Raw genomic sequence first — 22,167 nt, 5'->3', positions numbered from 1 at the left:
TAACATGATACTTGTAGGACTTAGTGCTATGAAGGATACAAAGGAGGATTTTACTCTTTTTCTCTTGCTCTCTCTGTATATAATGTATATAACATATAGATAATGTATACACATAATACATATATAATTTTTAGATCTTGTTTTATAACAGCTACCTTGCAAATAGACACTTGTGGCTTACCTTTGATTATAATTAAGAAAATCTCAGAGAGAAGTGAATTTCAGGGAGAAGGGAGCTCTATTGAAGGGCTATAGGTGTCAAAGTTGCAGCACTCTGTGCCAACAATGCCCCAAAGGAAAAGGAGTGAAATATATTGTAATAATTATCCCTACTCTACTATAACGGCCCAATTACCCCACAATTCTGAGAAGCTGAGAAACAGACACATATGTTGTGCCCTCTACTTTCCCCTAACAATATTATATATTCCTTTGTTTTTCCTCCGTGTGAGAGGATGAGTCCAGAGTTGTTCACTGTGGCATGCATCTGCCAAAATCCTAAAACCTAGGCTGTACATAATTGAGGCTGAAGTTGAGAATCTTGAAAACTAAAATGGTGGGTGAGTTTTATACCTCTCAAAATACTTAAAAATTGTAATGGAATCCAACAAATCTGTGTTTTTCTTATTATAATTCATTCATGTAAGTTTAGGTAATTGAATATTTGCATTGCTAATAGCCTTCCCTCAAAGTATGTTGACATAATTTTTTAAATTTTGTTTGTTTGTTTTTGATTTTGTTCCCTTGCTAGTATGAGCGATCCTTTTCAAGGAGGCTACCTTTTTAATGCAGGTTTCAACACCTACATAACTGTTTTCTTTCTCAGGATGCTTTAAAATATCCAGGCTTTGGTATTATCCCTGTTTATTTATTTAAATAGAGAAGAATAACCTTTGGCAGGCGTGGCAATAAACTTACTGGAAGCCACCTGAGGCAAGTACCTGTCTTTCTGATGTTTGCTTCTCTTTTGCCCTGCTTGGAGCAGGAACATCCTTCCAGAGGAAAACTGGAGGCTTCTGTCGATCAGAAAGATGGTTGAAAGAGCCTTCCACAGCGGGGGTGGGGGGGGGTAGGGGGGGTGGGGGGGGGCTCCCTCACTTCTCCCTTTGCCAGCTACTCAGGTCCTTCCCCTGAACTTGCTTAGAGGTCTTGAAAGTTCAAGACTATACTTCAGTCACCACTCCCCCACCCAAAAAAACTATCAAGACAAATACATAAGGTATGATAATGGTCAAACTAGTAAGAATTAAAGTAAATGGTGTGATATAAAAAGGGTTTGAAGCAGGATTAATAATTCTACAATTTGTTATACAAAGTCAATTTTTTTCCACTTGCAGAGCAAAGTTGCCCAGTGGGTTTATTGGTTCACTCATTATTAGGTATATATCATTTTTATTGTTTCACATTTTTACAGTTTATTAAAAAAAGACATTATTCATGAATAAAACATTTTTGGCCCCAGGCTGCCATACACTGAGGTTGGTCAGAGAGATTATACCATCCCTGCTTTAAAATAATAACTATGCATACAACATAGAAGTAGCATACTATTAAATAATATAGCAGGGTATAGAGTTAGTCTCTCACACAAAGAGAAGTTTGTATCTCTGGTAAATTCCTCAGCATCAGTCCCCTTGTTTGTTTTTATTTGTTTGTTTGGTTTTTTTGTCCTCTCCCTGGACAGGATCTCTCTTAAGAGTAGCATCTATGCCCTAACTGGTTTGGCTCAGTGGATAGAGCCTCGGGCTGTGGACTGAAAGGTCCCAGGTTCGATTCCGGTCAAGGGCATGTACCTTGGTTGCAGGCACAACCCCAGTAGGGGGTGTGTAGGAGGCAGCTCATCAATGCTTCTCTCTCATTGATGTTTCTAACTCTCTATCCCTTTCCCTTCCTCTCTGTAAAAAATCAATAATAATAATAATTATATATATATATATATATGTATATATATATATATATATATATATATATATGTATTTTTATTATTTTTAAGAGGAGCATCTGTTCTTTCTTCTAGGTCTTTTAGTGACCATGTCATCTTTGTCTACATTGGCTTATTGTAGCTTCTTTCCTCCTCCCTCTTCATCACACAGAATGATGGTGCATCTGGGGGCAGTTCACTGGTTGCCTTACATGGAGCCATGGAGCCTGATGAATATATCTAATTTTAGCTCCTTTCTATCACTCTGTATATTTGAGAGGTCATAGCTAAGCACCATCAATAGACAATTAAAACTCGATGAGTAACATTTCCTTGTACTCGCACATTCATTTGGTTGGCATACATGATACGCTTGTCCTGTTCCAGAGAGTTCTGGGGATGTCATCAGGAGGGATGCTGGATGTTGTCTGGGGCCCTGTGGCTATATCAGGAGAAACAGAGCAGTGTACATTACACCAATTTACCAGAAGCTATTTCTTAGTTCAGTGTGTCTGCACCAGGAATTGGGCTCACCACATGGTTAAGTTAGAGCTATCCACTATAGTGGTTACCTGTGTGGAGTGATGGTCTGGTCATGGGCAGAGGAGAGATTGGAAGAGAACAGAAGAAAAAGAGTGAGGATGAAGATACTGCCCAACTTCCTGCCTTCCATGCTGCACAGCTATGTTTTCCATTCAGAGATAGTTTTCTATTACTGACATGAAAATAAAAGAAAATTATTTTTTTAAAAAATCAATGAAACCTAATATGTTTATTCTCCACGATTTGGTGAATTTGAATGAACATGTTGCTTTTACATATCAGGAATGGGCAGACCAGTCAAGGAGACACATATCCTTGACTGCAGTTGTTGCTTTTCACACTGACAAATTTCCTTAGATACTTCTTTTACTTATATACCTCTCATTCTTCAGTTATTTTAACTCTTTAACACTGTTAAATTGTCACAGTATTAATTAATGTGAATCTATAATAATAAAAGTATAATATGCTAATTAGAACTGACAGCCGAATGATCTTTCAGATGTCCTTCCAGACGACCTTCCAGATGAAGCTGTGGCAGTGGGGGCTGAGGCAGAGGTGGTTAGGGGCAATTAGGCAGGCAGGTGAACAGTTAGGGGTGATCAGGCAGGCTGGCAAGTAGTTAGGGACAACAGGCAGGCAGGCAGAATGGTTAGGGGCGATCAGGCAGGCAGGTCATCAGTTAGGAGGCAGTGGTCCCGGATTGCGAGAGGAATGTCTGGCAGCTGGTTTAGGCCTGATGTGGGATCGGGCTTAAACCAGCAGTCAGACATCCCCCGTGGGGTTCCAGATTGTGAGAGGGTGGAGGCCCAGCCGAGGGATCCTCCCACACACAAATTGTGTGCACCGGGCCTCTAATACATTAGAAAACTAAACAAAACAAATCATTCAAAATTAAAGGCCAATACATTGATATTTGTAGCACCATAAGTTAGCTTGTTCTTTCCTCACATCTTATCAATTCCTTATTTTAAATAGGTCATTAATTTTGTTTGATTAGTATTTTATTTAATTATCTAATTTTTAAAAAATATAGAGAGAGAAAGAGAAAGGGAGAGAGAAACATCAATGATGAGAGAGAATCATTGAACAACTGCCTCCTGCATGTACCCCCACTGGGGATTGAGCCTGCAACCTGAGCATGTGCCCTGACCTGGAATCAAACCATGACCTTCGGGTTCATAGGCCTATACTCAATCACTGAGCAACACCGGCTGGGCTTAATTATCTACCTTTAAACATGGCTTTTGTTCTTGTCGGTGATGATTATTGGAACTGAGGTGACCTGTGTAAACACCTATGGAAGATTGATAAATTAAGGCTCTCTAGGACTGTGGAATATATTTTTAGTAAGAGGTCAGGATTATATTGAACAGGCAGCCATGGTTTCTTATAAGCTGCTAATATTATTTTATTCCCCTTTAAAGCTAAAGCTCAGAGGTCCCATCTCACAATTTAATTTAATGTGCCAGAGGCAATGGATTCTGCTTTTAATTGGATTAATTTCAATTTCTAAAATAAATCCAGTCAGTCAGTGAAGCAATAATCAATTCAATCAGTCATTTTGACCACTGTCACTCACTGCATTCATGTGACATTTAACTGAAATATGATGGAAATATCTAATTTTCCATTGCTATGTATGTGTTATAAAGATCTAATCACTGAGATAGTACTTGTTCATTTTAGGATTTTACTCAGATATCCAAAGTAGTCAATCAGAGAAGATAAGACTCACTGGAAAGGGTTGGAGTAGGTGCCCTGGTAAGATTTTCCCTTAGAATGAGAAAAGAAAAAACACAGTTCTTCATAATTCTAGATACTACGCAGCCTAACTGGACAGCCATTGTGTGCAATTGGGCCATTCTGGAAAAGCTATTTTCAGTGCTTCTGAGCAAAAAGATGCTTAACCAGAACATAACATAAGAGAGCCCCCACATGTGCATAGCTTATTCCTAATGAAGTAAAGCTTGCAGCCTGCCTTGGAGAGGAGGCAAATGGGCATCATACACCAAGGCCACTGCTAGCATCAGCAATGTGTTGTAAATGTGATCTGTCAAAACTTTCCCCGAAGAAACAAACCTTAAAAACCTAACAGATTCTCAAATGTCTAGAAAGATGATTTTTTGTTTCAATTTTGAAATAATCCTTTGTTTTTTTCAGAGACTGTATATAGATTCCCCTTGCAGGTCTATTCCTCCAGTGCAGTATAAAACATATATTTTACCTAGATAGGCTTCTTTTTTTAAACTTTTCTTGACATTTTAGTTCTTCTTTTGCTTCACGGTTATGTTGAGTCATGTATAAGTAGCCAAATATTGATATATTGATAAACAACGGCTGTTACTGATGAAGCATTGTGAAAAGCATAACACTGATGTGTGTGTGTGTGTGTGTGTGTGTGTGTGTGTGTATGCACTCATATATAACTCAATGGAATTTTTGGAAAATAAACATTTCTGGGTCATCATGCAATAAACACATAATATATTGTTTGTGTCTTTTCATTTACAAGGCTTTTGCGTTAGAGTTATACATTTATAAAGTTTAGGAAGTGATGTCTAAACACTTTGGGTTTATATTAAGTACTTGTAGGAACTATAAGAAAGGCATTGTTTTTTGAGAATATAGATGAAAAACATATCAGTTATTTCCCATTTCCATTTTCTTATGTGTAAATACAATAGAGCTTCACAGAGAAAAGTAAAGTGGAAATGGTATTGAAACCTGACTTCTGAAAGAAGAATTTCCATGTCAATTTATAACAAGGTATATGGACTTATGATGAAGATAAATAGGGACAATATGGAAATGTTGCCTATTGTTTCAATATTCAGATTTTGGCAAGTTCCTATCTAAATGATAAATAGCAGGTGAGCTTGACTCTGGTGACTTAAATACAGTAGCCCACTTCCAAAATACAGGTTATGAAATGTTCCTCAGTAACCATGTCACTTAAAACTCAGCAAATTCAAACAAGCTCAATTAATGAGATTGGTCTCTTTTCCCCAAATTAGAAATGTATTGCAAAATTTCGTGTGTGTGTGTGTGAGTGTGTGTGTGTGTGTGTTTGTACTTTAATATCAGACACTCAGAATATACTGACAACTTAATTGTTTTCAGTATTGTCCAATAGTATTCTTTTTAATATTACATATAGCAAAAAAATTTGTCCAATAGTATTCTTTTTAATATTACATATAGCAAAAAAAAAAAAAAAATAGGAACAGGCCCATAGGTGCAGAGAAAAAATTGATGGTTATCAGAGGGGAAGGGGGTTGAATGGATGGGTGAAAAAGGTGAAGGGATTAAGAAGTACATATTGATAATTACAAAATAGTCATGGTTTGTGAAGTGCAACAGGAAATCTGCACTAATAAAAGAGGAACATGCAAATTGGTGTCACTCTGCTATGCCCACCAGCCAATTAGGATGAGTATGCAAATTAACCCACCCAAGATGGTAGGTTAATTTGCATACACAGACACAGTGCAAAGACAGAAGGCTCCGGCCCCAGTGAAGACTGAAGACGACTGAAGACTGAAGAGGCTTGGCTTCTCCGCTGTGTCTTCTCTGTCCCGGTAGCCGGAGCGGAGAAGCCAAGCCTCGCTGTGGCTGGAGTGCAGAAGCCTAGCCTTGAGGCTTGGCTTCTCCGCTGCAGCTGGACCAAAGGCCTGGGTCCTGAGTGCCGGAGGAAAAACGGTGCCGGCAGCCAGGGGAAGGAAGGCCTATTGCGTGAATCTTTGTGCAACGGGACTCTAGTATAGTCAGTAATATTGTAATAACTATGTACTATATCACGTGGGCACTTGAATTACTGGGGGTCATCTGTAAATTATATAATTGTTTAACTACTATGTTGTACACTTGAGATTAATGCAAAATAATATTAAATGTCTACTGTAATTGAAAACAAACAAAAAAACACCTCAGACTTGCTTCAAGAAGTAAGCAATACAAGATACTGCTCCTGTTATAAAATTTCATGCAAAACTCTGTGTACAGCCCTGACTGGTCTGGCTCAGTGGATAGAGCGTCAGCCTGTGGACTGAAGGGTCCCAGATTCGAATCTAGTCAGGGGCATGTGCCTTGGTTGCGGACACATCCCCAGTGGGGGTTGTGCGGGAGGCAGCTCATCAATGTTTCTCTTTCATCGATGTTTCTAGCTCTCTGTCCCTCTCCCTTCCTCTCTGTAAAAAGTCAATGGAATATATTTAAAAACAAAACAAACAAACAAAAAAAACCCTCTGTGTAGAGAGTCAGATAATTTTTAATGAATAAATGCATAAAAATGACTGAAAGCACAGGGCATTTATGGCAATGTTTTAAGTAATTCTCCAGAATCAGAGATTATAAGTAATATTTTTACTTCCAGTTCTCCTGAGTTTTACATTTTTCAAATTCCCCGATTTGGAACATATTTGAACATGTATTTTATGTGAAAATGAGGGGATAACTGGTGGAGGAATCACACATAACTTGTAGAATTTTTGTCTAAGTATCAGATTAGAATATTTACTATGATGGGAAAGACAAGAACAGGTTGAGGTGGGTTAGGAATACTGCAGAATTTTTGATATGTTAATTTTGATATGTCTATTAGTTGTTTACATGGAAAACAATGAGAAAATATTGGAATTTTTAAGTTTGGAACTCAGGGAAGAGATTGAGTTAGAAATACATACATTTGGGAGTAAGAAACATAAACAGAACTTAGAAAAAAACACTGAAAATAGAAACAGGGCATTTACCACCAAAGGGGAATACTGCTATAGAGAAAGGACACTAGAATGGGGCAGTTCAGTAAGGTTTTCAAAACAGTGTCAATTTCGCAATAAGATGTCTGTAGCTAAAGATAAAAAAGAAATTGTTTTGACCTAATCTTAAATTTTCAAGACCTGAAAAATAAATTATACAGGATAACTATTCAGTGAAATTACAACTTAGCAAAAGTGCGTATTCTGCCCCCAAAACGCAATTATTCTAATTACATGGCAATTAGAGCATATCCACAGAGTAAATTACCTTGTTATTGGCATCCTGTGAAATAAAGTAATCTAGCAATTTTCTCTCAATGATGACACTATATTGCAGGTTTTCAGAGCAACATGATTTTTTATCAGACATTATTCTGCAACCTTTCAGTTTCTTAATTGACATATTATTTAAGTCTTCTGTTCTCTTTCAGATTAACAAAAACAATTTTATTAAAATTTATGAGTTGGCTTTTGTTTCTTGATAAGACTTAAAAATCCATTTTATTACAAATTATTACACATATTAAAGTGAAGCCATATAGGAAGACTGGAGGAAGTCTTTTAAGATGTTTAGTGCTGTTGACATAGCTATATGAATATCAAAATTCACTAGAATAGTCTGATCGATCTTCTGTATTTTCTTGATCATGATTATGTAGTCATTAATTTAGAATACATCAATGTACTTGAGAATAAAATTGTATGTCATATTGGGTAACTGGAACTTAATCAGAAAGTCATACTCTTAAAGATATAAGGCATTAAAAGATAAAATTCAGGGTTGCCAGAGCAGCTGAAAATTAAGGGGGAAATCCAAGAATGGAAGTAGCTGCAAAGAGGTGTGTCCCAAAATTTGTATAAATATCTGTTTGATTTAATAAGTGACTTTTTATTTACATGTCTACATAGGAGAAACCAGGGGCACAACAGAAAATAACAGTTAAAATAAGTGAGAAAGGACTTCAGTTACTGCACATCACGAGGATGACAGAATTTGGAGTTAAACATCTGCTAGGATAAAAATAAGTATTTTTCAGAAAAAGAAATCAGAATCCAGAATTTCTAAAACAACGACCAAAATTTTCAATATTGGATCAAAATTTCTAAACATATGAAAAAAACAGTAAAATATGGCTAATTGTCAAGAAAAAAAAAGCAATTATTAAAATTTATACTGAGATAATCCTGATATTGAAATTAGTGAGCCAGTATTTTCAAGCTGCAATTTTAAACATGCTCAAGAACTTAAATATATATATATATATATATATATATATATATATATATATATGATGAATAAGGTGGGGAATTTCAGAGAGAGAGAGAGAGAGAGATCTATAAAAAAGAGGAACTGAATGAATATGCCCAGAACTGAAAAGTACAATGTCTGGGAATATTTTCTCAGATGTACATTACATACTCATTAGCAGAAGAAAATACCAAGTGAATTTTTATAGAGAAATCAATAAAAAGAAGATAATATGAAGAAATTAAATTATTAACAAATATATGTCATATTTTTGTGCACAGTTGCCTTTGTTAGTGTTTTTTCTGCATTTTTGTAGATTTAAGCTTTCATCTGATAAGATTTATTTTTAATCTAGAGAATTATTTTTTTAAAGGAAGTTTTTTTTAAAGAAAAAAGTATATTATTCTTTTCTAAGTGAAGATTTTTCCAAACTATCTATGCTGCAAAGCATGTGACAATAGCACAAACAGTGGAAGTAGTGATCAATGCAACAATAAATACCATTGCAACTTTCTTGCATACATAAAGTTCTAAAATATTTACTTTAAATTGTATTTTATTTTGTAAAAATACACTTCAGAATTTTCAGAGCAACTACTAAAGAATGCAATGAGTTTTAGCTAAAATCCAATGAACAAATTAAAGTAGAATATGAAAACAATACTTTTTGAGCCCAAAATAAGACATAAAGGATAAATACAAAGAATAATTAATAAAAAATAACAAAATAGAAGAACTAAAATAGAAGAACTGAACTCTAGTTTGTAGGATTGCTTTTTTTAGTGAAATGATGGCATGTGTTAGCAAATTTAAAACTACTTTAGGTTTACTCTGGTCTTAAGAAAATAAATAAAAATATCAAAGTTAATGGGAACCATATTTAACATTGTTTAAGAAGTTATCAAGAAATAATGGAAAATGGTAAGATGATAATGAACCCCGTTTTAAAGAAAACTCAAGAAGATTAGAAACATGTCCAAAGAAAACAGAAAACAGATTGAAGAGGCATGCTCTAGATTAAATCTAGAGCAATTTGATAATAAAAAGATATAATAATGAAAATACAATATAATCCATTGAATAAAAATAGAAATTTATAAATTCATATTAATATAAATGAACAAAATTAATGCAAGAATTAATTAATATGGGATAATTGAAATTTCTTTCATACAGTGAAATACCAGCTAACAAATAAAGGAATTATAAAGTTACACATTCTTCAAGGGTTGCTAAAATTAATAGCTGAAAGCTTGGTTAGAAAGATGCTTAAGTAGTCTATTTTTTAAAGTTTTCTCTAAGTATAAATAAAATAAAAATAAGATGTTACACATAACAACACCTTACCTAAGAATATTGCTACTTTATTGTGTTGAAGTACACACATTAAAACTCATAGAAAATTGGTCATTCTGAGACCAAATATTACAAAATTATATATGGTTGATTTTTCTGTTTTTAAAAGGAGCAGATATAGCTTCCATGAGTGTGAGTGACAAGTCTTGGAAATATATTTCTTTTTCTCCAGGGGACAATTGTACTAGCCCTGCACCACCTTCATTAATCTGCCTCAACCTTGGCCCTAGTTGCCCCTGAAAATGAGGAGATAGTTTTGCCTTTGGGGCCTATTCCATCCTTATATCCTCTGCATAGACTGACAACTAGAAGGGCAAGTGAATGTGTTTTGTGATCTGTACACTTGTCTATTGGGAACAGAATTGAAACTCTGATATGTTTCACATGCCTTCCAGAAACAGGCCTAGGAAGGTAATGATTCTACTGTACTATTCATCTAGTTTGAGACTGAACCTGAATATGAATACTTGAAGTACAATGGTTTAACTACTTTGGTTGTGGCTTACTTCAATACACATTCATGGAATTCCTGTTATCTCCCTAGCTCTCTGCCAAGTACAGTGGAGGCTAACAAGTAAAGAATATGTGATATTTGATGTTAACTTCTTATATGCAGTTTGAGGAGAGCAAAAGGAATATGTCTAGAATAATAATTAATAAATATAGATTTATGTGTTCAAAATGTATAGAGTCACGTTTTCTATTTCTAAATGGCTAGCTAGACCATAAATTTTAACTTTCTCCCTCTTATATTCCCATTCAAATTATCAAAAAAATGAAATAAACAAAAATACCAAGAGCAAGAAAACAGAGATGAATGTCATTTACATATGATAAACCCACGAAATAACAATTGCTGTTATTTATTGAGCAATTCCTATGCATCAGACAGCATGCTGCATGTTTTACATACATTATTTTATTCAATCCTTTACGAATGATTATTATCAAATTTACCTGGGAATCATGAAACATTAATAACTCACTAAAGCCATACAAGTTTTAGAGTTCTCTCTCAAGTAACCATGTAATAATTCAGTATCATGAAAAGAAGATTATAATTTGTATATTCACAGAAGGTATATGACAAACATCTACATTAAATGAGTATAAAAAAGCTATTTCACTACATGGACAATAAATATATGGGATGATGCTCCAACCAGCTGAGCTACCCAGCCAGGGCTAGGATTACCTTAAAAATAATAAATAATTTTAATGTGATCAAACTTCTTCAGACCTTAGAAAAAGTAAGAAGTAGTCTTCGTTTCTAAAAATATTTAAGTAAAATGTAGATAGTAAATGAGCTGGATAAACTAATCCCAAATTCTGCTAAAATAGACGTTAAAAAATGAAGTCTGAAAGATACATGCAAAAATAGTAAATAAAATATTGTCAAATAAATTAATCACTCTAGATAATATACCATGACCAAGGAGATTTTAATTTCAATTAGCATAAGGGAACTCTATTAATATAATTTATCATTTTAATCTGCCTAAGGGGAAAAAACATAGTATCTTCTCAAGAAGTTCCAAAATTCATTTGATAAAATTTACAGATTCCCAATGAAAACTCCAAGAATAATATGTCTACCCAACCAATATATTTAATGAGGAAATATTATACTTTCTACCATTAAAAATAAGAACAAGAAAATATCTAAAACTTTCATATAACATTTGAAGGCACTCGGAGTGATTACATCATAAAAGAATACATAAAAAGTGAAGAGTTCGTGCAAATTATTATTTCAAAATATATAATATAATACCTGAAAATCTCAAGAAAATCAAAACATTCATTGGAACAAATAAAGTGGTAAATTGTTTCTTCATGAAGTAAAAGCAATGTCTTTATATAATAGCAATTTGTTAACAATTCCATGAAAAATGTCCAAAATCTTAACTGAAATAGCAAATATGACCTCTTGATGAGAGTTTTGCCCTATTTGATTCTTAAGTTGATAGAAACTTTTCACAAGCAATTCTCTTGTCATTTCTCTCTCTCTTATTTTTCCAACTCTTTCCACAAGGTAACATTATGTTTTTCTATTGTATGGCTAATACCAGCAATATTGATCTACCTTTTGTGATGTCTTGAGTTAGAGGAACAATGATTTTATTTTGAAAATTATATTATTTAAGAGAATTGACAGAGCCTATCAGAGTAGTCATAATTGATCTTGGCTTCTAGATTTTGTGGATGTTTGTAATTGGTTAACTCATTGAAATATTATAATTATAGGATACATGCAGGAATTGTTTTTAGTTATATGGTTTTATTTTAGTTACATGGTTATAAGTTTTGGGGTGAGGCTCTATGGTTTTCGATTTTAAGGACTTTGGTAGACAGAATGACCCATCTAAGATGTTTACACTCTAACCACTAGAACCTGAGGATATGTTGTTAGGTAGCAAAGGGACTTGGCAAATGTAATTAAGGGTAGATCTAAAGTAATTACATGAATCCGTTAAAGAAAATAGCTTTTCCCAGCTGTAGATATAAAAGAGAAGGCACAGTGGAGATAAAAACAATACAAAGTGTGAAAAGAATTCCACCCACCACCAATGGCTTTGAAGGTGTAAGTTGTGAACCAGATAAATGGGCATAGGAAAAAGGGAAGGAAAGCTTCTAGAAGCAGAGAATGATCACTAACCAACAGATATGAATGAACGGGGCACCTCAGTCCTACCACCACAAGGAAATGAATTCATAAGATATGAGTAGACTTTATATCCATGAAAGGTAACATGGAAAAGGTAGGGCATTTAACGAGTCTTAGAGAAGCAACAGATTAGAGCAGCAATTTTCAACCTTTTTCATCTGATGGCATACACAAATGAATTACTAAAATTCTGCATCATGCCAAAAACTATCATTTCTTTGTACAAATATGACAAAAATATAGGTATAGTTTTGATTCATTCACACCAGACAACTATTGTTGTGTTGGCTGTTGTCATTTTCTATTTGACACTCTCAGAGAAAAGAGGTCAGTGTCCCTGACTAAATAGTCAGGTATTGAATGTTTTACAAAATCTTGCATTACACTAGTGTGCCTCTCGCTGCAAACCAGAGTGTCGTGGCACGCTATTTGAAAATCAATGGGTTAGAGATTAGATTTAATGAAGCTAAATAAATTAGTTTTCATAGAGAAAAGATGGTTGTCAATTCAGAGTGTCTTTAGTCCAAAGAAAAAGAAACCAAATCCAAATGAGTAACTGTAGGTAATTTAGTGAAAACTTTCTCTCCCGTAGAAAGAAGTTCAAAGAGCATGTCTTATTGACAATATATCAGTGGTATCATTTTCCTATATGAAATATGGCCCATTGAATTTTTCTTACTTCTTTTTTTTTTTTTTTGACCATTGATTTTTTAGGTTGAAATGAACTCATTTTTCCCCCTATGTGGAACATATTTTTCTGGAACAAAAAGAAAAATGATTCCTCTTTACCTAGTAATAAAAGTTTCTAGCAGTTTTGCATCTGTCAAATCTTGTCAGTTTATTCTAAAACTTGAACTATAGAAACTTACAAGCAAATAAACAATCACTTCTTTAGAAATAGTTATTACTATTTTTCTACATTTCTATTGTGACTTACTAATCCTTAACAAATATTCTGCTTTTTCATATGCAGTTGTATCATCAACATGCAAGGTCAGTTCTTTGAAATGACTATCCTAATGTGCTAGATAAATGGTCAGATGGCAAAGAGCAGATAATAGAAGACCTTGGGAGCCAGGGTCTTGAAACTATCAAGGAAACAGTTGTGAATTCTTTATATCACAGCAGTAAGTCATTGCCCTAGCAGGGGTGGGCAAACTTTTTGACTGGAGGGCCACAATGGGTTCTTAAACTGGACCGGACAGTCGAAACAAAAGCATGGATGGAGTGTTTGTGTGAACTAATATAAATTCAAAGTAAACATCATTACATAAAAGGGTACGGTCTTTTTTTTTCAATAGTTTTATTCATTTCAAACGGGCCGGATCCGACCCGCGGGCCATAGTTTGCCCATGGCGGCCCTAAAGCTTAGTCTGTAAGCATGTGTTGTTTTCCCAATAATGCAAGGAGAAAATGGAGGAACTGACAAGCATGTATGTGTTACTCATAATCCATACTAATGAAAACACAAATAATTCAAGAGAAGTTCTTTTTTTGTTTTTGTTTTGTTTTTAAATGCTACCATTTTTTTCACTTGTCTTTCTATACCAAAATAGATCTGGGGAGAAAGTTTGGTTTGTATTATAGCAATAGAGTTGCAGCATTTTAATACAGTTACTTGCCTTGGAATTGCTGACTAATTTTTGTGGTCAGCCATACATGATGCAGTTGTTAAAGAAAGTCATTTTACTAAGGAATGGATCTGGAATTATGAGATAAACAACCAAAATTATATATACATAAGAGGCCCAGTGCATGAATTCATGCATGGGTTGGGTCTGGCCGGCCTGGTCACAATTGGTGGATCAGATGGGGCCTATTGGGTGGAGGAGATGGCAGGCGGTTGGCTGGCCACCCTGCCCTGATTGGGGCTCGATCAGGGCCAGGCCAGCTGTGGGGAGGAGCCTCGGACAATGGGCCAGCAGACCCTGCCTCTGATTGGGGTTGGGGGGGCGATTGGGGTTGGGGCCAGCCATGGGAGGAGCTGTGGGCAATGGGCCTGCTGGTCCTGCCCCCAAATGGGGTGGGGAGGCTGATCGGGTGTCAGCAGCTGGGGGAGGGGATGTGGAAGGTTGGCCAGCCAGCCCCACTCCCGATTGGTGTGGGGGAGCTGATTAGGGGTGGAGCTAACTGGGGGAAGGGCCATGGGCCTATTGGGGTGGTGGTGGATGATTGGGGGTGGGGCCAGCCATGGGAAGGGTCTGTGGGTGGTGGGCTGTCTTTCCCCACCCCCAAATGGGGTGGGGGGCTGATCAGGGAGCCAGTGGCCTGGGGGAGGGGCTATGGGTGGTTGGCTGGCCTGCCCTTCTCCTGATTGAAGTGGAGGGGGGCTGATTGGGGGCGGGGCCGGCTGTGGGGAGGGGCTTTGGGCCGATGTGGTGTTTTTTTTCTTTCTGTCTCTCAAAAGCACAGAGAATAACAATTATGTTAATACTAGGGGCCCGGTGCACGAAATTCGTGCACGGGGGGGGGGGGGGGCGGGGGAGAGTGTCCCTCAGCCCAGCCTGCCCCCTCTCACATACTGAGAGCCCTCAGGTGTTGACCCCCATCACCCTCCGATTGCCTTATCGGCCCCTTGCCCAGGCCTGACGCCTCCACCAGAGGTGTCAGACTTGGACAGGGGACCCCCATCTCCCCCCAATCACTGGCTCTGGCCCCCACCCAGGCCTGAGGCCTCTGGCCCAGGAATCATGCCTGGGCAGGGGACCCCCATCTCCCTCTGATCGCTTACTCCATCCCCCGCCCAAGCCTGACGCCTCTGACCCAGGCTTCAGGCCTGGGCAAGGGGACCATCATATCCCCCCAATCCCCGGCTCTGCCCCCGACCCAGGCCTGATGCCTCAGCCAGAGGAGTTGACCCTCATCACCCTCCGATCACCAATCACCGAATTGGCCCTTTGACCAGGCCTGAGGCCTCCGGCAGAGGTGTCAGGCCTGGGCAGGGGCCCCCCAGCTCCCCGCAGTTGCAGGCTCGGTCCCTGCCCAGGCCTAACGCCTCTGGCCTAGGCGTCCAGCTCAGGCAGCGGGGACCCGCAGTGGCAGCGGGGACCCGCAGTGGCAGCGGGGGGCGCTGCGATCGTGAGCTTCGCTTTAGGCCCAGGCAAGGGACCCCTAGCTCCTGGGACTGCCAGCTTCGACCATGCCCAGCTCCCGTCGCTGGCTCCACCCCTACTTCCTGCTATCACTGGGCAGGGTGGCAAAGGCGCCTGATTCTCCTATCATGGCTGGTGGGCAGGGCAAAGGCGGCCCCAGGGCCGCCTTTGCCCTGCCCCCCAGCTCTTAGCTCCGCCCTGGGTTTCAGATCACTGTCAGTGGCAGGGGGCTTCTTCCTGCTTTCCCTTTCGCCTCCCTGCATTGTGCCTACATATGCAAATTAGCCGCCATCTTGTTGGCAGTTAACTGCCAATCTTAGTTGGCAGTTAATTTGCATATAGCCCTGATTAGCCAATGAAAACGGTATCGCTGTATGCCAATTACCATTTTTCTCTTTTATTAGTGTAGATCATTTTTCAGCTATGCCAATTTTGTAGGTCACTAATTATGAGTCTTTGCAAAAATTATTTAATTCTTCTAAAATTTGTTTTTTTCAATGATAAAAACATATAATATCATCTGGTCTTCCTAAACTAACAGACCATTGTTTCTTGGCTGTTGGGCTAGAAGTAAAGTTCATCAAATTTGTTATGAGTGTCTGTGGGATCTGTGAAGACTATCTGAAGGTGCCTGGGCCTCGGGAATTTTAAGGGAATCAACTGCCAGATCCTCAAATTGCAAACTTTTCCCTTCTTACTCCTCAGCTGCTACAATTCAAGACTCATTTAGTTTTACTTTCCTGATTTTATTTTCCTTTCACATTCAAACCTTTTCCAATTTCTAAAAGAAGGGCACACTTCTTATTCATCCCATACCTAATAATTATAATTCTGGATTGTCTGCTTTAGAAGAGTATGAGAGTACTTTGCTTATAAAAGTGGGAATGGCCGAAACCGGTTTGGCTCAGTGGTTGGAGCATCGGCCTGTGGACTGAGGGGTCCCGGGTTCGATTCCGGTCAAGGGCATGTGCCTGGGTTGCGGACATATCCCCAGTGGGAGATGTGCAGGAGGCAGCTGATCGATGTTTCTCTCTCATTGATGTTTCTAGCTCTCTATCTGTCTCCCTTCCTCTCTGTAAAATATCAATAAAATATATTAAAAAAAAAAGTGGGAATGAACCAAATATTTAGTGTTCAAAATGATAAACTGTGGTAATCAGTATAGCAACTCACCAAGAATTGCTGGAGTCCCACCTTTCGAGCACAGAGTATGATTGCATGTCTTGCCAATGATGTGGGAGTCAAAGTGGCATATCTCATTTCTGGGCTGGAGTATTTAACCGCTGTAGTGTCCTTTCCATAAAGACAGTTTAATTTGTTTGCTTGATTCCTTTTACCACTGAAGTTTTGAGGTTGGTAATTACCTCTCGAGAGAGCCTGGTCCTTCCTGACTGATACTGGGTTTCTGCATATTACAGGTATAAAACCCAACAGACATAGGAATGATAGAATTGAGGATGAATAAATACCAGTTATAGCAGGCAGCTGCATCCTTATCTTTAGGATGTTTAAAGAACTCTTAACTTTGCCCTGATCGGTTTGGCTCAGTGGATAGAGTGTCGGCCTGTGGACCAAAGGGTCCAGGGTTCGATTCCAGTCAAGGGCATGTGCCTTGGTTGCGGGCACATCCCAGTGCGGGGTGTGCAGGAGGCGGCTGATCGATGTTTCTCGCTCATCGATGTTTCTAACTCTCTATCCCTCTTCCTTCCTCTCTGTAAAAAATCAATAAGATATATTAAAAAAAAGAAAAAAAAAGAACTCTTAACTTTAAAGTGCAATATTAACTAATTGAAAATTTGGGCATATGTTCATATTGTGAACAATTATATATTAATATTCTGATAACTCATTTGAAATCCATTTTATAGCACTTAGTAGAGTCCCCCAAAAATTTAAAATTAAATTCCCATTTATATACTGTTTATAATTTGTAAGGAATGTGATAGGGTGATCAGTAATAGACTTCCCAACATAAATTACACATATATAGTATAGAATATGGTGAGTATAGAATATGGAAATAGAAAAATGAAAATATGTAAAATTTCCAAATCTTGTTGAGTTTTTGATGTATTTTTTTAAATTATATTTTATTGATTTTTTACAGAGAGGAAGGGAGAGGAATAGAGAGTTAGAAACATCGATGAGAGAGAAACATCGATCAGCTGCCTACTGCACACCCCCCACTGGGGATGTGCCTGCAACCAAGGTACATGCCCTTAACCAGAATTGAGCCCGAGACCCTTCAGTTCGCAGGCCGACGATCTATCCACTGAGCCAAACCGGTGCTGGCTGATGTGTTTTTAAATGTGACAGTGGGCATAGTAATGATATCTAGACTCCACTGAAAATATTTAAAGAAAAATAGAATGTATTATTTTAAAATGTCAAAATTGACAACAGGTTAAAAACAACATGTATTGCAACTATGGCAAAACATTTTAGATGTCAATGCAAAAATGTGGAAGAAGGCAATGCAAATATTTGTATTGTATTCAATTATTTTAATGAGTAGGAAAGCCAAATATGTGAAGGCCACTAGGTTATAAAAATGGGGCATCAGGATTAACACATTAAAAAAATAGTGCTTCCAAAGCAGAAACTTAAAATCTGCACCAGATAGACTCATAAAAATCCATAGGCTACCGTGGTTCTAATCCTATGGGTTTTTATTATTTATTTACAAACTAGAGGCCTGGTACATAGATTTGTGCACCTATGGGGTCCCTTGGCCTGGCCTGCACCCTCTCACAATCCGGGAACCCTCAGGGGATGTCGGACTGCTGGTTTTGGCCTGGTCCCTGAAGGCCAGGCTGAGGGACCCCCCACTGTGCTTCTAGTACGCATATAAGATCTTTGGTTAATCTCTTCCTGCCCTCCCCTGTTTCCCCTTCCCTCTGAGATTCATCAGTCTGTTCCATGTTTCCATGCCTTTCCCCTGGTAGTCAGTGCACATCATAGCTACTGGTCGAATGGTTAAATTATATATATATATATATCTCCTATCTAATAAAAGGGAAACATGGTAATTGGCATATGACTGCTTCCCTTCCCATTGGCTAATCAGGGTAATATGCAAATTAACTGCCAGCCAAGATGGTGGCTGGCAGCCAGGCAGCTTAAAATGAACATGAGGCTTGCTTGCTTCAGTGACGGAGGACTGCAACGTTCCCCGCCTGCCTTGTCAGCCTCTGAGCCTGCAGTTTGAACATTGTAACAAATATAGAAGCAAAACAAAACCCCAAAAACCTGCTTTCAGCGAGCCTGGGATCTCAGAGCTGGAGTTGATACAGAGTTTCAATTATAGAACCGAAACAAACCAGATACCTACTTTCAGCAGCTGAGGCCTCAGAGCTGGAGCCAAGCCTGATCCGCCCCCTGTCACACACAGAGCCGCAGGGCGATCAGGGGTTTGGGCGCTGCCCCCTTTCATGCTGATCCCGGTGCCGGGAGGCCTCACGGCTCCGCTGATCCCAGTGCTGGGAGGCATATTACCCTTTTACTATATAAAATAGAGGGTGGGGGCCGGCTGGTTTGCCCTGAAGGGTGTCCAGGATCAGGGTAGGGGTCCCCACTGGGGTTCCTAGCCAGCCTGGATGAGGTGCTGATGGCTGTTTGCAGCTGGTCACACACCCTTCAGGGTAGGGGTCCCCACTGGGGTGCCTGGCCAGTCTGGGTGAGGGGCTGAGGGCTGTTTTCAGGCTGGCGGGTGACTGAAGCTCCCAACTGCTACTTTTTTTTCTTTTTTTTTTATTCTGGGCCAGCTGTAGCTCTGAGGCTTGGCTCCAGCTCTTAGGCCTTGACTGCTGAAAGCAGGTATCTGGTTTGTTTGGGTTCTATAATCGAAACACTGTTTCAACTCCAGCTCTGAGATCCCGGCTGGCTGAAAGCAGGCTTTTGGGGTTTTGTTTAGCTTCTATATTTGTAACAATGCTTCAAACTGCAAGCTCAGGGGTCGGCAGCGGCAGGCGGGGAACATTGGAGTTCTCCAACACTGAAGCAAGCAAGCCTCATGTTCACTTCAAGCTGCCTGGCTGCCGGCCGCCATCTTGGCTGGCAGTTAATTTGCATATCGCCCTGATTAGCCAATGGGAAGGGTAGCGGAGGTACAGCTAATTACCATGTTTCTCTTTTATTAGATAGGAGATATATATATATATATATATATATATATATATATATATAATTATTATTATTACTAGAGGCCCGGTGTCAAAATTTGTGCATGGGTAGAGCCCCTGGTCCTGGCCAGCAATCAGGGCTGATCAGGGCCTTCCGGCTGCCATCCGGAGCCTTCCTTCTGGCTGCCAGCTGAGGACTTCCTTCATTCTGCACCGCTTCCTTGTGGTCAGCACATCTCATAGCGAACAAGCAAACTCCCAGTTTCCCAGTCCAACTCCCAAGGGAACACTTTGCATATTAGCCTTTTATACTTTTATATATATAGATTATTATTTTGCAACTCTTGGAGCCAGAAATCCAAAATCAAGATATACCTCCTCTGAAGGTTCTAGGGGAGATTGTTCTTTACCTCTTCCATCTTTTGATGATTCCAAGCAACCCTTGGCTTATGGTTATGTTATTCCAATCTTTGTTTCCATGGTCACATGCCTTCCCCTCTTGATATCTTCCCATATTCTATCTCAAATATCCTGTCTTTTTCCTACAAGGATAGTTATTGGATTTAGGTCCTACCCAGATTATCCAGGATGATCTTAATTCAAGATCTCTAATTAAATTACATTTTCAAAGATCTTTCATTCCTCCCCTCCTCCCAATTATGGAAACATTCTCAGGTTCCAGGAATCAGGACATGAACATTTGGGAGACTACCATTCAACCTACAATAGACAGCTAAAGTAGGTAGCTGATGTTTGCACCTATGAATAGTTGGCCACGTCTGGAGGTGAGATTGGGCAACAGAATCAAAGAAGTGGGGTAGAGCCATTTCTAAAATTGAAGCTATAAAATGGCTTTTTCTTTTTTCCCATCATACATGCTGCCACAATAATAATAATTTTAAAAAAGCATAGAATTTGGGTAGTGGTAGGAGAATTAAAGGAGGTAAGCTTCAGAACTTTCTGGATATAGTCCATTTGGGGGAAAGTTTTTTTCCAAAAAAGAAAGAAGGGAGGGTTACTGCTACTTGAGAATCCTTACCTAAGGTTGTTTGGTTTGGCTTTCAATGGGCATGGTGACTGATCCTCATAGCCTGGCTTCGTTTTTATTAGCAGTGTGGTAAATCAAAAAAGGCAGAAAAAATTTGTTATAGGTTAGTGTGGTCTATTAACTGTTTTATAATTCTAGGTAGGTGGTTCTCAGACCTGAGCACTCATCAAATTCACATGCAGCCTTGATAAACCTATGTTGCTAGACTCTACTCCCAGCATTTCTGATTTAGCAGCTCTAGTGTAGGACAAGGAATCTGCTTCTAGGTGCTGCTGGTTCTGCTGGCCCAGGACCCATACTTTGAGAACTGGCTTTACATGACCAGGCTTTTGTTGAGTGTGTTTCCCTCCATGTCCCGTGTGGTTCAGGGTTCAGGACCTGGAAGCGGAGCCGCGCACAAATGAAAGAGAAAAGACAAGAGATAATTGGAAATATTGGGGGGCCAGGCGGGCAAGTCCAACTCAAGAGGAAAGACTTCCACTGGTGCTCAGGCCTCACCAAGCTTTTATTGATCTGGGATACACCTATAGCATAGCCCTTAGGCAGGTGGCCCCTGGCAACAGGCAGACTAGCCCATCAGGAGGATTTACATAATAATAAATGGAGAAGTTGCTTCAGCTACCACTGTCTGGACAGAGGTGGCACCTAGCTCCGACCTTTGCTAGGGCTTCAAAGGCACCCAGCCTTGGGGTGGGGGTGGGGTCTCTGTCTATGCTTATCAGCTAGTGAAGACAATAAGCGGTTTCCCACAGGCTTTCGACCTATTTTTAGCTTTTACAAGGAATCCTGGTTGGGTATTATTTATCTGTTTTCACTGGTGAAGAATTGAAACTTTATAATGTAAATCTCCTAAGAATAAAAACAGTGGCTTTTAAAAAATTTAATGAGTAAATCAAACATCTGAAAATTTTGTTAAAACCTAGAATCCTGCTGGGTGCTCTGAGTTTCTGATTTACTAGGTCTGAGGTCAGCCTGTACTGCACTAGGTCATGGAGAGAGCCGGTGATTGTGATTTGACCCGAGAGCTGACCCCCAGGCAATTGGAAGCTCCTCTTTTTGACTGTACCTGCGGCCCATGAGGCCCACAGCTGAAGCCACTTTAAGGATGCAACCTGAGAGAGCAGTGTGTTATTGAGATCATCTGGATGTTTCACGGGTCTAAGAACTATTCAAGCTTATAAATAACCTCTTCAAATTCTGGTGGGCAGGTTTTGGGATCTACTGGCTTGTAGTGGCCAAGGCAAGCCTTGTTGTCCTCCGAGTACGTACAGGACCAGTTTTGAATCACACCTGGGGAGTTCCTGAGATTGTGGCCAACAGACTGTGATTCTACATTCCTCATGAACTCCCAGAGGACTCCGATGATGGTGCAAAGACCACACTTTTCCGAGTGAGAAAATAAAAGACTTTCA

The sequence above is a fragment of the Myotis nattereri genome, assembly GCF_964212035.1.
Source record: "Myotis nattereri genome assembly, chromosome: 8".
Taxonomy (NCBI): Eukaryota; Metazoa; Chordata; class Mammalia; order Chiroptera; family Vespertilionidae; genus Myotis; species Myotis nattereri.
The sequence above is the reverse complement of the archived record's forward strand: the minus strand, read 5'-3'. Positions refer to the sequence as shown.